The sequence below is a fragment of the Myotis davidii genome, unplaced genomic scaffold, assembly GCF_000327345.1.
Source record: "Myotis davidii unplaced genomic scaffold, ASM32734v1 scaffold217, whole genome shotgun sequence".
Lineage (NCBI taxonomy): Eukaryota > Metazoa > Chordata > Mammalia > Chiroptera > Vespertilionidae > Myotis > Myotis davidii.
Window position 1 is genome coordinate 4,277,537 of NW_006290034.1, and position 12,436 is coordinate 4,289,972.

General features: G+C 44.0%; 1 protein-coding gene across 1 annotated transcript in view; it reads right to left on the minus strand.

Moving 5' to 3' along the window:
- VAV3 (vav guanine nucleotide exchange factor 3) overlaps positions 1–12,436 on the minus strand; it is a 170,223-nt gene that overhangs the window by 53,991 nt on the left and 103,796 nt on the right. The gene's annotated exons all lie outside the window — the stretch shown is intronic.

Below are 12,436 nucleotides of genomic sequence, written 5' to 3' on the forward strand. Positions count from 1 at the left end.
TGCATGCCCCACAATGGGGATGGAGCCCGAAACCCAGGTATGTGCCCTGACTGGGAATCAAACCGTGACCTCCTAGTTCACAGGGTGATCTGCTCAACCACTGAGCCACACCGGCCGAGATGGGCTACACAAAGAGCCCCCCACTACTGCTGCTGGTCACCTAGCTTCCGTGATTTTCCAAAACCTCACAGCTGCATCTTCCACCGTGACCTTGAAATGTTCTGTTGTTCTTCTGGCTTTGACAGTGCTTCTAACAACGGGGACCACAGAAATGAACAACAAAGGGTGTGTCTTCTCATCGGGATAAGAAAGCAACACGTTTCCCGAAGTGCCTGGCAGCCACCAGATCACAGGCCAAAGGCGACAGGAGCCACCTCCTCCTGCACACCCATTTCTTCTCTATTTATGATCATTTCAGTTGGTGCATCTGTTTTCTCACATGTGGTTTGTATTATTCCTTTCTTTTTTTTATTTTAGACTGTCATCACTTTCATCTACTGGCTAAGTGCCATGTTATTCATTCATTTTTCTTATTTGTAAATCATTTTTTAAATTAGGAAACGGGGAAAAAAAGATGTAGACTCAGTTATCAAAATAATGCAGTAAAATTGCCAGTAAATGGTGATGATGAAATAATGATATGGCTGACCTAAAATTTCATCCAAACAACTAATCCGCCACATAAGGCCAACGTTGAGAGGCTGCGATTTATGAAAATAATAGAGTCCACAGCTTGGCGCTTATTTTTATCTCGTTACACTAATTTGTATGTCATGACGAGGTCCAGTTTTCTATCTTGATTAGAGCATTAGTTCATTTATGATCATTGGTAATCTGATGATAAAGGTAAGGCGACCATTTCTACCTCCATTTTATGGGGGGGGGGGGGGGGGGGGGGGGGGGGGGGGGAGGGAGGACTGAGGCTATGAACTTGCCCAGAGATTTACACAGAAGCCTGGAATGAAACCCGTGCTTTCAAACTTGAAGCCCATTCTGCTTTCTACCTGAAAGACGGGCCTTTCTGTCAATGCCTGGCACTGGCCAGTCACCCTGTACCAAGCACGTCGGTGTATGTGATGACCACACCGGCAGGAGGTAGCTGACCTAGGTACCTAGCTTCCTCTGATCCAGGCACCGCATCTCAACGAATACACTTTGCTGCAATATAGCGTGCATGGGCATTGTCAGAGCTTGTTAAATTTACATAACATTATCCCAAATCAAATAACAGCCAAATTAAAACCTTTTCAGATGAAGAGAAAAAAATAGGAAAATAGGGGAGTTTTTTGCCTTTCAGAAATGTTATTGATAAAAATTGGCAAGAGACACAAAGTATGTTTGTTCTTGTGCTTCGATGATGATTAATGAACTCTTTTTTGGAGGCAAGATCTGCACTTGGCATTAATATTATCAACTTTTCTCATCCCAGTAGCTTCTCTTTAGGTGGGAAAAGCAGTTACATAAGGCAGTGATTAATGAGATGCCCCAAATGTTGATTTAGTCCCAGATAGAGATCTTTTTTCTCTCTCAAATCTAGCTGCTCCACCAGAATTAATTTTAGGTCACACTACAAATATGAGTAAAGTGCCAATTCAAGTTGAAAATACATCATATGCTCAATGTGAGTCCATATGCTTTCCCCCAATTTCTTCCTGTTTTGCTAGGAAAAAAACATCCTTGAACAGTCAGATTCCAAGAAGGTGTTGCCATTTCATTTTTTTTCAAAACCATTGGCCAGATTCTGTTCTTGGATGCTGCTTGAATTTAAAATGGAGGCTGCATAACTTGTCAGATATGGGATGCCCAGCGCATAGCATTACAGGTTTTAAATGGCAAGTTGCTTCCTCTGGGAGTTCAAAGCTATACTATTAGCAATATAATAGCAGGTGGCGGCGGAGAAATCTCTGAATATTTTCATTCTTCATCCGTCTCACCCTAACCATGTGCTCTAAACAGACCAGAAGAGAATTCTCAGGCTCAAGAAGGAAAGTTTTGCCCTAAATTGAAGGGATCACGAGACTCCTTGGGGCCATTTAAAGTCACAGGAAGCTACCAAGAGAACTGCTGGTATCTGGACATCGGAAGGCACGTTCCCGGGACAGGTCACCGGGAGCAATGTGACAGGTAGGACACCAAAGCCGTTATTCTACCTGTTTGCAACTGGCTTCCCCAAGAAAGATTATATATTAAACACCTACATTTTTTTTTTAATGTCAGAGAGAGTTAGGGAGGGGAAAAGAGATTGAAGCATCAATGTAGAGAAACATCAATTGGCCGCCTGCTGCATGCCCCCTACTGGGAATCGAGCCCACAATCCAGGCATGTTTCCTGACCTGGAATCAAACTGGCAACCTTCTGGTGCATAGGACATGGGTCGACGCTCAATCAACTGAGCCACACCGCCATACCAGCTGGGCAAACACCTAATGTTTTCATGGCAACATATAAAGCTTCCTAAAGCTGTAAAACACAGAATTTCCACACTGGTTTGGAAATGAGGATATACCTATGCAGCATCTTTTAAATAAAGTAGAAGTTGACATTTTCTTATTTTGATTTTTAAAAATTGTTAAAACTATAGATCTTTTGAAATAAGAGGTCTAGTCTGGGCTCCAGGAGTAGTTGCATAAATTAAGATGAGAAGAGATTGATAAAATTAAGGATGATGTATATTTGGAAGGGAAAAAGGGAGCAATGGAGATAGTTGGAACTCAAATGAATAGTCACAGAATATTTCCTCCTCCTACCTCCAAAAGGCCTGGGAGAAGTAATCTTAGTTTGTCATAATTTACAAACAGAAAGGCCTGGAAATCTCAACACTAAATGCTTGCATTTGTTTAAAACAGTATTCCCTTACTATCACTACAGAACATATATTGTGACATATTTTATATAAGATAGCTTATGATCTGAGCCAAATATGTATGCAATAAAGTACAAAATAAAAAGTGCGCATGGAATATGGTTGTTAAACATATAAAAAGGTAAATTTACACTTTGTAGAATGTTGTACTGTAAATCCTTAAAAATGCTTTGATGTCCATGTTGCAACTGCTCACAGAATTTTAATCTACTACTGAAATAAAAATAAGTTAGACGGCATGGGTCAATATGCTACATAAATTAAGCAATAAGACTAGGAGTCAGTGGTTAACCACATTCAGGAGGGGAGAACTTTCTAAGCATCAAAGCAGGGAGGGAAAGACCATATATAAATACCAATGGATGTGACCACGTGCAAATTTAAAGCTCTATATAGAAACAAGTCATTAACCTCAAGTATTTTTCAACAAATGTAAGGTTGATATCATATAGAACCACTAAATCCTGAACAGAAAAAAATGGGTAAGGGATAAACAGATAATTTACAGAGTGATAATACAAATAGTGAGTAAACATTAAAAGGAATCTGTATCTCTAGAAATCAAGTTTATATTATGTTATGAACTTCTATGACACCATATGATCAGTAATACACTTCACTTATGGAATGACTTCAAGTACAAAGAATTATACTGTCTTGGCAAATAATAAGTAAGACAGTCTCACGCATCAACAGTGGCGGGGATGGAAATCAATGTAATATTTCTAAAAGGCGATGTGGCAACATATATATCTAGAATCAAGGAATTCATGTTTAGACCCAGAAATTCTACTTCTGTGACCCCATTTTGTATCATAACGATCAGCCATGTGAGCAAGGATATTCATGCCTAGAAATCCCTCAAAGTTGCATTCATAATGATGAAAATTAGAACGACTCCCTCCCGTCCAACAGTAAAGTATGCTGAACCCGTTTCATTTTTTGTTGAAGACTTGAATGATGCAAGGTTCCTTCCCAGGTGGCTCAGATGACCTCTGCGGCCGACCTGGCTGACCTTGTCCTTCCTCTGGTTAAGAGGCACCCTCTGCTCATGAGCACAAAGTCAAATTTCTTTTTCTATTTTTAAATATATTTTTATTTATTTCAGCGAGGAAGGGAGAGGGAGGAAGACAGAAACATCAATGAGGAGAAAAAATCACCGATTGGCTGCCTCCTGCACGCCCCCTACTGGGGATCGAGCCCACAACCTGGGCATATGCCCTTGACCAGAACCGAACCCAGGACCCTTCAGTCCGCAAGCTGACACTCTATCCACTGAGCCAAACAGGCTAAGGTTCGAATTTCTTGATGTGAATGAATAAGGATCAATTTGGCTGTCCCTAAATTCTCATCCGACATAGCCCTCCCTCTCAAACCAGGGCCTTGCCGGGCTGCTGCCTCTGCCTGACACCGTCTCGTCTCCATTCATATCCTGTGGATCCCCGACTCACACGCTGGGTTTCAGTGCAGACGCCACTTCCAGATGTCACTTATCTGAAGGCTGTGCCCCTTGAAGCAGACCCCGTATGTTTTCCCTGCTCTCAGAGCCGACCACAGCCCCATGTCCCTGTGCGCTGTGTAAGGAAAACACATCATTCTCCTTGTAAACTTAACGTGGAGCCTGCAGACTTGTCAAATGGTTGAGTGAACAACTGAATAAACAAATATGCTCATGAGACAACATTAAGTGACACAAGCAGATACCACATTGAAAATACAAAGGTTTTATAAACACATGTGCGCGCACACGCACACACACACACAAAGGACTAGGGGGGAAACGTGCAATAAAAGGGTTAAGGTGGTTGCATCAGTGAGTGATTACAGGCAATTTGTCCAGAAATCTTTTCTAGACTTCCTTATAGAGTCTGAATTTTATTTTTAGAATAAATTTTTCAAACTGCAAAATTCTAATGTATCACTAAAGTTATTTTTTTAAAAGAAATATGTGCTGTCCTGCCTTTAAATTCAGAAAAAAAATAGTAAAAAAACAATATTGTTAAAGTTTATGAAATATCATAAATGACATGAAAAACACTTTGACGACAATTAACTACTGTGTTTCTGTTGCCACTATTCGAGTTTTCTAAAAGAAAACCTTCCAAAATAATCAGAAAGCAGGTTTCCAGAACTGCAGGAGAACTAAAAATTATACATTAATTCAGACAGTTAACTCCCTAACAGGGCTTTTTTTATTCAGCGGCACTGGAGTTTACTGCTTGGACTGCCAGGAATCATTCCTTCCATCTCCAGCCTGCTCAGCAGAGCGAGTGCTGCTGGCTGTCACCACCCAGCGTGTCTCTGGGCCGGTGTCTACGGCTGCTTGTTTCAAACCTCTAATTAGCTGCCTCATCTTCTGCCGGGGAATCTCCTGGTGTTCAGTTCTTACCGTCCAAATTAATTGAAATGCTGTGGCAATTTCAGATGAACATTTTCAAGATTAAGAACGCATAAAATAAAATCGCCCATAAGTCTGCTTCATTACATCAGCCACCAGTGAACCGTCCAAAACAGACCAGACTCACTGCTATTCGCACTGAACTATACAGACAAGCTTCAGGAAATGAGTGTTCCTCTGTCCACAGCCTGGGCACTAAGAAGGGGACCCACAAGACCTCTAGAAGGACGAGGTCCAGGGAGCCACACACTCGATGAAGTCCTGGGACCAGCAGGTGCTGTGTGACCTTGGGTCAATCACCTAACCTCTCAGAGCTTTGCTTGTCGCAACTGAAAAACAGCAGTGTCCCCTCCTAGGTTTGTGGCAGACAGACCCAAAGATCAACCCCAGCAACCTCTCCTCCGGGTATCCAGAGCTTGTTTGGTCCCCTTCCTGAATGTGAGCGGGACCTGTGACGTGCCTCTTCAAAGAAAGGTGATGGGATGTCCCTCCATGATGGTGCTGTAAAGGTTCAGTTCCATCTGGCTAGGAGACTTGTCACCTTCTTGGCTGGCACGCTTTGGTGAAGCAGCAGCCAGGCTGGGGAGGCCCATGGGGCTGAGAACTGAAGACAGTCCTGGGCCAACAGAGAGCTGGACCGGAGGACCTCAGTTCCACAACCCAAAGGAACTGAATCCTGCCCACAAGTATTTGCATGAGCTGCGAAGTGCATCCTTCCCCAATTGAGCCTTCGGATGAGACACAGCCCTGGCTAACACCTGCAGTGAGGTCTAGTGAGAAACCCAGAAGCAGGGCGCCCAGCTATACCAGGCCCAGATTTCTGACCCACAGAGACTGGGAGATAATACATGGGTGCTGTCTCAAGCTGCTAAATGTACAGTAACTTGTTACACAGTCAGAGAAAGTGAATACAGAAGTGTGTACGAAGTAGTAACAAAACCATCGCTCACTGTGCACTAAACCTTGTTGCTAAATGCTCTACCTATTAACTCATTTAACCTTCACAATGATGGGAGGAGGCATGTCTGCTACTACTGGCCTCATTTTAGAGACGATAAAGCAAGAGATTATACATCTGGGAAGTGGAGGGGCAGGACACGAACCCCGATCCCCCCACTACAGAGCCCTCAGCGATCCCACTGCACAGGGCTGCCTCTGAGGTTAAAAGGGCCCCCTATCAATGCAAGGACCTAATACAGACAAAAAATCTGAGAGAGCGTTCCCTTCTCGTTACTCCTTTACTGCCTCAGAGGCAGGCTGTGGCTTAAGCTTCATGCCTCGAGGGCTACCTTCTCTGGTTCGCCTACATTCCCGCCCTGACACCCAGCAAAGGGGGAGGGGGCACCTTTCTCCCCATTTCCTCCCACCAAACATGCTGTCGGCTCCTATTCCCTCCATTCTCTGATCAGATGGACCATCTACACTAGCTTGTGAGTGGGAAACAGTGGGATGCGTCACCTCCTCCTAGAAACACAGTGCCCGCCACAGCCAACGAACTCCAAATGGGTGTCTGAGGTCAATGACGGGGTCCCCGGGGCTCTGGCGAGGCAAGGAACTGCCGTTTGCTTGGCGCCCCTGCAAGTTAACGCTGAGGGTCGGGACGCCGTTCGGTGGGATTCGGCAGCTTCCCTTCTAGGCTCGACCCTCCAGATTTTCCTCCTTGGCTGCCAGAAAGCAATCAAGCGGAAGAGCTGCAAATGGGACGTGTGAGGGATGCACAGTTGACCCAGAAGTGGGTTCTGTGAAAAACACTGCCAATGCCTTACTGGGTCATCGCATGACTGAGCCTGTTTCCCACCGAAGGCATCCCTGTGCCCCGCGCGCCGGGAAAGGCTGGCTGGGCCAGGCATGGGCACACCTGCCAGGCGGCAGAAATGTGACCCGTTTCGAGCTCAGAATGAGACTTGAGAGGGAGAAATAAATCCTCCCCGAACTGAAAAAGATGTGAGCGAGGGACTGGGACGTACTTTTCAGAAACCGGTCATCGTGGCAAAGGGAATTAGAAAGGAGGCCCCGGAAATAACCAAGGAGCGTCCAGTGCAGAACTCGCCTTGCTGCCCGTAGTGAACAGGAGCCTGTGAACAGCCCCCTAGGTCAGAAGCCACAGCCGCTCCCCGGGCCCCCAACAGCGTGGTTTCATTTCTCCGCAAGGACAATCGCTGGGCTCTATTGTCCTGGTTTTTTCAAGTTCACCCTTGTTCTTTAAGTGCATTTTTTATTGATTTCACAGAGGAAGGGAGAGGGAGAGGGAGAGAGATAGAAACATCAATGATGAGAGAGAATCATCCATCGGCTGCCTCCTGCACACCCCCTACTGGGGATCGAGTGCAACCCAGGCATCTGCCCTGACCGGGAATCGAACCGTGACCTCCTGGTTCATAGGTCGACGCTCAACCACTGAGCCAGGCCGGCCGGGCCGAGTTCATTCTTTCAGTGTGAAATGTATGTTTACACATTTACAATTATGCTCCCAATATTTAGATTAGGATTGACATGTGATGAGAAATTAGTTTTGGAGGTGACAGAAAAGACAAAAGTAGGTTTGACTGATTAATATGGAAATAGTGTAACCTATGGATACGTTATTGCTTATTTATTATCGACAAAAGCTCATTTACTATAAAGCCTTCAGGAATACACATCTGTTTCCTTAAAAAAGAAAAAGAAAGGACGAAATATATTTTTAGATCAGTGATTTTTAAAATCCCAGGTTGGTATTTTTTCTCTGCAATGTTTTCATTTGGAAACTAAAAATATGAAATTTCTCTACTGCACAAGTTGCCAGTATGTTTAAGAGCACATCTAAAAGAAATCAACGCTTCCGTCTAGATCTGGAATGAGTTTTTCGATCCTTTGAAATTAAAACATTAAGGAAAACTATAATAAATTATAACTCAATACAATAAACCAGCATCGCAAGAGTTTTACTTCTATCAATGAAAACATATAGAGACAACCCAGCTTACAAGCCACTGGAGCCCACACTTGCTTCTCTCTTTTCCAATTCCTTTGCGTTTTGGTGCCTACCACATAATTACATCTTTTTATGTGTTTATCAGACTATTCATTCATTGTTTTCATGACACTATGCGATACCGTAGTGAACCAATATAACATTAAAATATTTTAGCCCTGGCTGGTTTGGCTCAGTGGACAGAGAGCCGTCCCTCCGACTGACGGGTCCGGGTTCCATTCCGGCCAAGGCCAACGGCACATACCTCGGTTGCAGGCTCAATCCCCGGCCCAGGTTGGGGCCCCTGTGAGAGGCAACCAATCGATGTGTCTCTCTCAAGTTGATTTTTCTCTCTCTGTATCTCTTCCCCTCCCTTCCACTCTCTCTAAAAATCAATGAAAAAATATCCTGATTGAGGATTAACAATAGCCAAAAAAAAAAGAAAGAAAATAAATATTTTCACGTGTCCACTCTTATACATAAATCAAGACCTCTGCCTGCGGCTCCTTCCTTGGGCGGAATATAAATTCCTGCAGAGAGGAGCTGTGTTTTCTCATTGATGGCACTGCAGGTCTGCTGGTTCTATAAGACACAGAGTTGGTCATGAAAGCGAGGTTCCTTGCGCTCCTTTCTTCCCACAAGAAACAGAAATAGCATTTCTACCAAAGCTGTCCACCTGACAGAGGGGGCCGCCTGTGCAGATGGCTCTGCTGAGACACACAAGACATCTCCGTGAGCGAGACTGTGTTTCCAAGCCAGTCGCTTCGCAATCAGGATGAGCCCCGAGAAAGAGCGCTTATCAATGCAACCATTATCTGTCCGTTTGCTATTCAAGGTTATCACCAATCTGATGCGCAGCCTGTGATCAGAAAGAGAGGAGGTAGCTGCACACTGATTTCCTCTGCTTCATCTAATCTCCAGGAAGCCCAACACAGAACAATGGCTGGAATTTTTTAAACGCTAGTGACTGTGGACTTAAATGCGAGATGCTATGCATCCTGCAAATGTAAGATAATTTTGCAATCGTCTGAAAGCATGGACTTCATTAAAAGAACACATTTCCTGGTAGATGGATGTGCCACAAGCAAACTCAATCTCGCATCTCCTATACTTAGACAGAAGGACATTTTTAAAGCTCAGTTAAAATTTAATTGGTCGCTCTGACCTTGAGTGCCACTTTAGGTGAAAAATATCACACCGGTGCTCAGACTTCCTTGAGATTTATGATCTCATGTTCTTGAAAAAGGCCCAGCACCTCCGTGTTCCGGAAATAATTGATCTGTCTCTTCTAAGTGGTATTTTCCTGAATCTAACATCTGATGTCTCAGGAAGAAAAGTACAAACCGATGAAAATACCTCGCTATATTTAAAAAATCCAAAAGAGCTACCAGCATTTGCATCTACCACATTATTACATTTATAAAAAACGGCCAAGATCATAAATTGGTAAACTTCTTAGCACGGAAGAGAAGAAAATGTAAACCAAACCGCAAAACCATTGGCAAATATTGTTTATAATGATTAACCACCATTATTAATAAAGAGCAAATGTTTTAAATATGCTAACGAGACACACTGCAAATCTACAATTCACATCTTTCTCAGTTTGAAAAGAACTCCACAAGGCACTGTAAAACTTTTTGAACTTAGCAGTTTTTCTTTCTTCTTTACTGTAATCACAAACATTACTAACGTCATCCAAAACTCTGGACCAACCACGTTACTGGTTCCTCCTCTTAAAGAAAAGCAAAATACCACGGAGGCCATAGACACGCAGAGAAGACGAGCCAATCTGAAAATGCCTGTGACTGTGTAACTTCTAGCTTCGATGGAAATTCAGCATGAAATTCTGGGCCTGTTAGAAAAGAAGTAACTGGAAAGTATTTCTGGATCTCCTACACGTGACGAAACATCCAGTGTGAAATAACATGCTCCACCTCACAGCACCTGTAAGAATCGTCACCTCTTAGCATTTACTGCGTACGTGCACCGGTGCAAGCACTTTCATGTACCAGCGCCTGTCATGCTCACAACAGCTCTGTAAGGTAGGCACCGTCATTAGTCTCCTTTGACAAAGGAGGAAGCTGCAGCATAAAGAGGACACAAGTTGCCCCAGGTCAACTGCAATCAACAGCTAAGGTGGGTCGCCAGCCCAGGCAATGTGGCTCAGGGCCACGCTTGCTACAACTAGATATTCCATGTTGCACGAGAGCCAACGCACGCAGAAAAATTCTAGTCATTCCTCCATTCATTGAAAAATATGTATTAGGCACCTACTACACAAAGGCGTTCCTGTCCACACAAAAGGTCTCCAGAGAAGATCCACCCTTTACCTTTGAAACGGCCCTGAAACTGGGATCTGATGCAGTGGTTACATCTGAGCCCCAAACTATTTAATCACTTTTTTCTACAAACGCCCCCCCCACCAGAGGCCCCAGAGCACAGTCCGGGTATGGCACTTGGAGGAGTCAATGAAATCAGCTGGAAGAGAGCATTTAAAGGAACTTCCAGGAAAGGCTCGGACAGAAAATGATGCCCTGGGAAGCGGTTTGTCCGTGTGGAGGAAGCCTGGGGTTTACCAGCCCTGGTTTAGACATCTCGGCAGTAAGACATGTCACGCAGCTGTAGGGACTGCCAAACAGCAGTCACGTGGCGACTGACGCGGAGCAAGGCCGTGAGCGAGCGGGGTTAGCTCTGAACAAGGCTTTGCAACTTGCAACACAAAGAGGCAAAGATACCAAAGACTCTAGTCTAGACACACACACAATTCCAGGCTGGCGTCAGAAGCCACCTACAGGGAGAAGTAGTGGCCACCACATTAGGAGCTGTAACACGAAAGGCCATCGACTATTTGCTCTTTTCAAAAATGTCAAAAAATGAGAAAACACTCACATATTTATTACACCTACTGGAAAGATCTCTCAGATAGATAAAATTACAAGCATAGCATATACTACTTCTTTTGTATGTCTAAGTCTATTCTTCATGAAGTCTTTCATGATCTTTGGACAAACTTTTGGACAAACAGGAATACCAGAAGAGTGATACCTCTACGAAGCCATCACCTTTAGGAAAGAGGGAGCTAAACTATTTTCCAATGGGTCCACTTTGTCATATTTATAATCTGTGAATTCACTATATCTCCCTTTAAATCATCTATGGGCTCCTAAAATTTGGGGCTATAAATTGGTAACAGTCCAACGTGTTCCTACAGATATAATAAACAAAGAAATGCATTTCCCTGTTGGGGGGAGGTGAATTAAATGAAAAAAGCCAGAAGAGAAAATATTTTTAAAATAACATTTCTAAAGGTTAATTTTTTGAAACAAAAATATTACAACTCACACAAAATAAGGAAAAAATTACACTCATAGTCACACACTCCTACTAAACAGAAGTCACCTCTACACATCACTGCAGAATCCTCTGGAAGGGGTAACGTCTTGGGAAAGTTACAACGATTAAGAGTCAACCAGAACCCGTATTTTTTTAATGGCCTCAGTTCTGTTCTGGGGTTAAAAGACTGGAACGGATCTCAGCAAGCCGGTGAGGCAATTTCTAACCGGAGGCAACAAAGCTCCATAAATCTTTCCACACAGCTCGCAAGCTGGCGTGGCGACCATGGGTGTGGCTGCAGTTAAAAGTGAGAAAGCTTTGAAAGCTAAACTCGACAACTAGGCAAACACTGTCAGTGAGGCGAAAACCAAACCCATGATCCGGATTCTGTCCCAGCAAGATATCCTTTCATGTCCCACTTGGTTTATCATCAAGTTCATGGAGTTGGGATCCTTGAGCCACGAACGCCTTTCACCCACGACACTGTGGCCGTGTAGGTAGCTAATCTTTGGTAAGTAAACGGTGGAACGCATTGCTTAATGGATGGTGAAGTAATTGCCCTAAAATAATGACGGGCAGACCTCACCATGTGACATGGAAAACAAACAACTGCATGTTCCCTGCAGCCAGAGCCCTTCCATTCTGTCTTCAGGTATAAAAGAGTTTACATACAGGATGAAGAAAAGCACCTTTCCAAACGGGGAGGGTACCGAAGCTCTCCGGTTTATGAGCCCTCCATCCCCGTAGGAAATGCTAATTTTTAAGCCCCAGTAGGCAGGTTGGTTTTCTTTCCCGATTTGGGAGGGAACAGGGGAGTGTGCCGGACACACTGGCATTAACCAGGCCCCCTGAGGCTGCTCAGTAAAGCGAATAACTGCCGATCGGG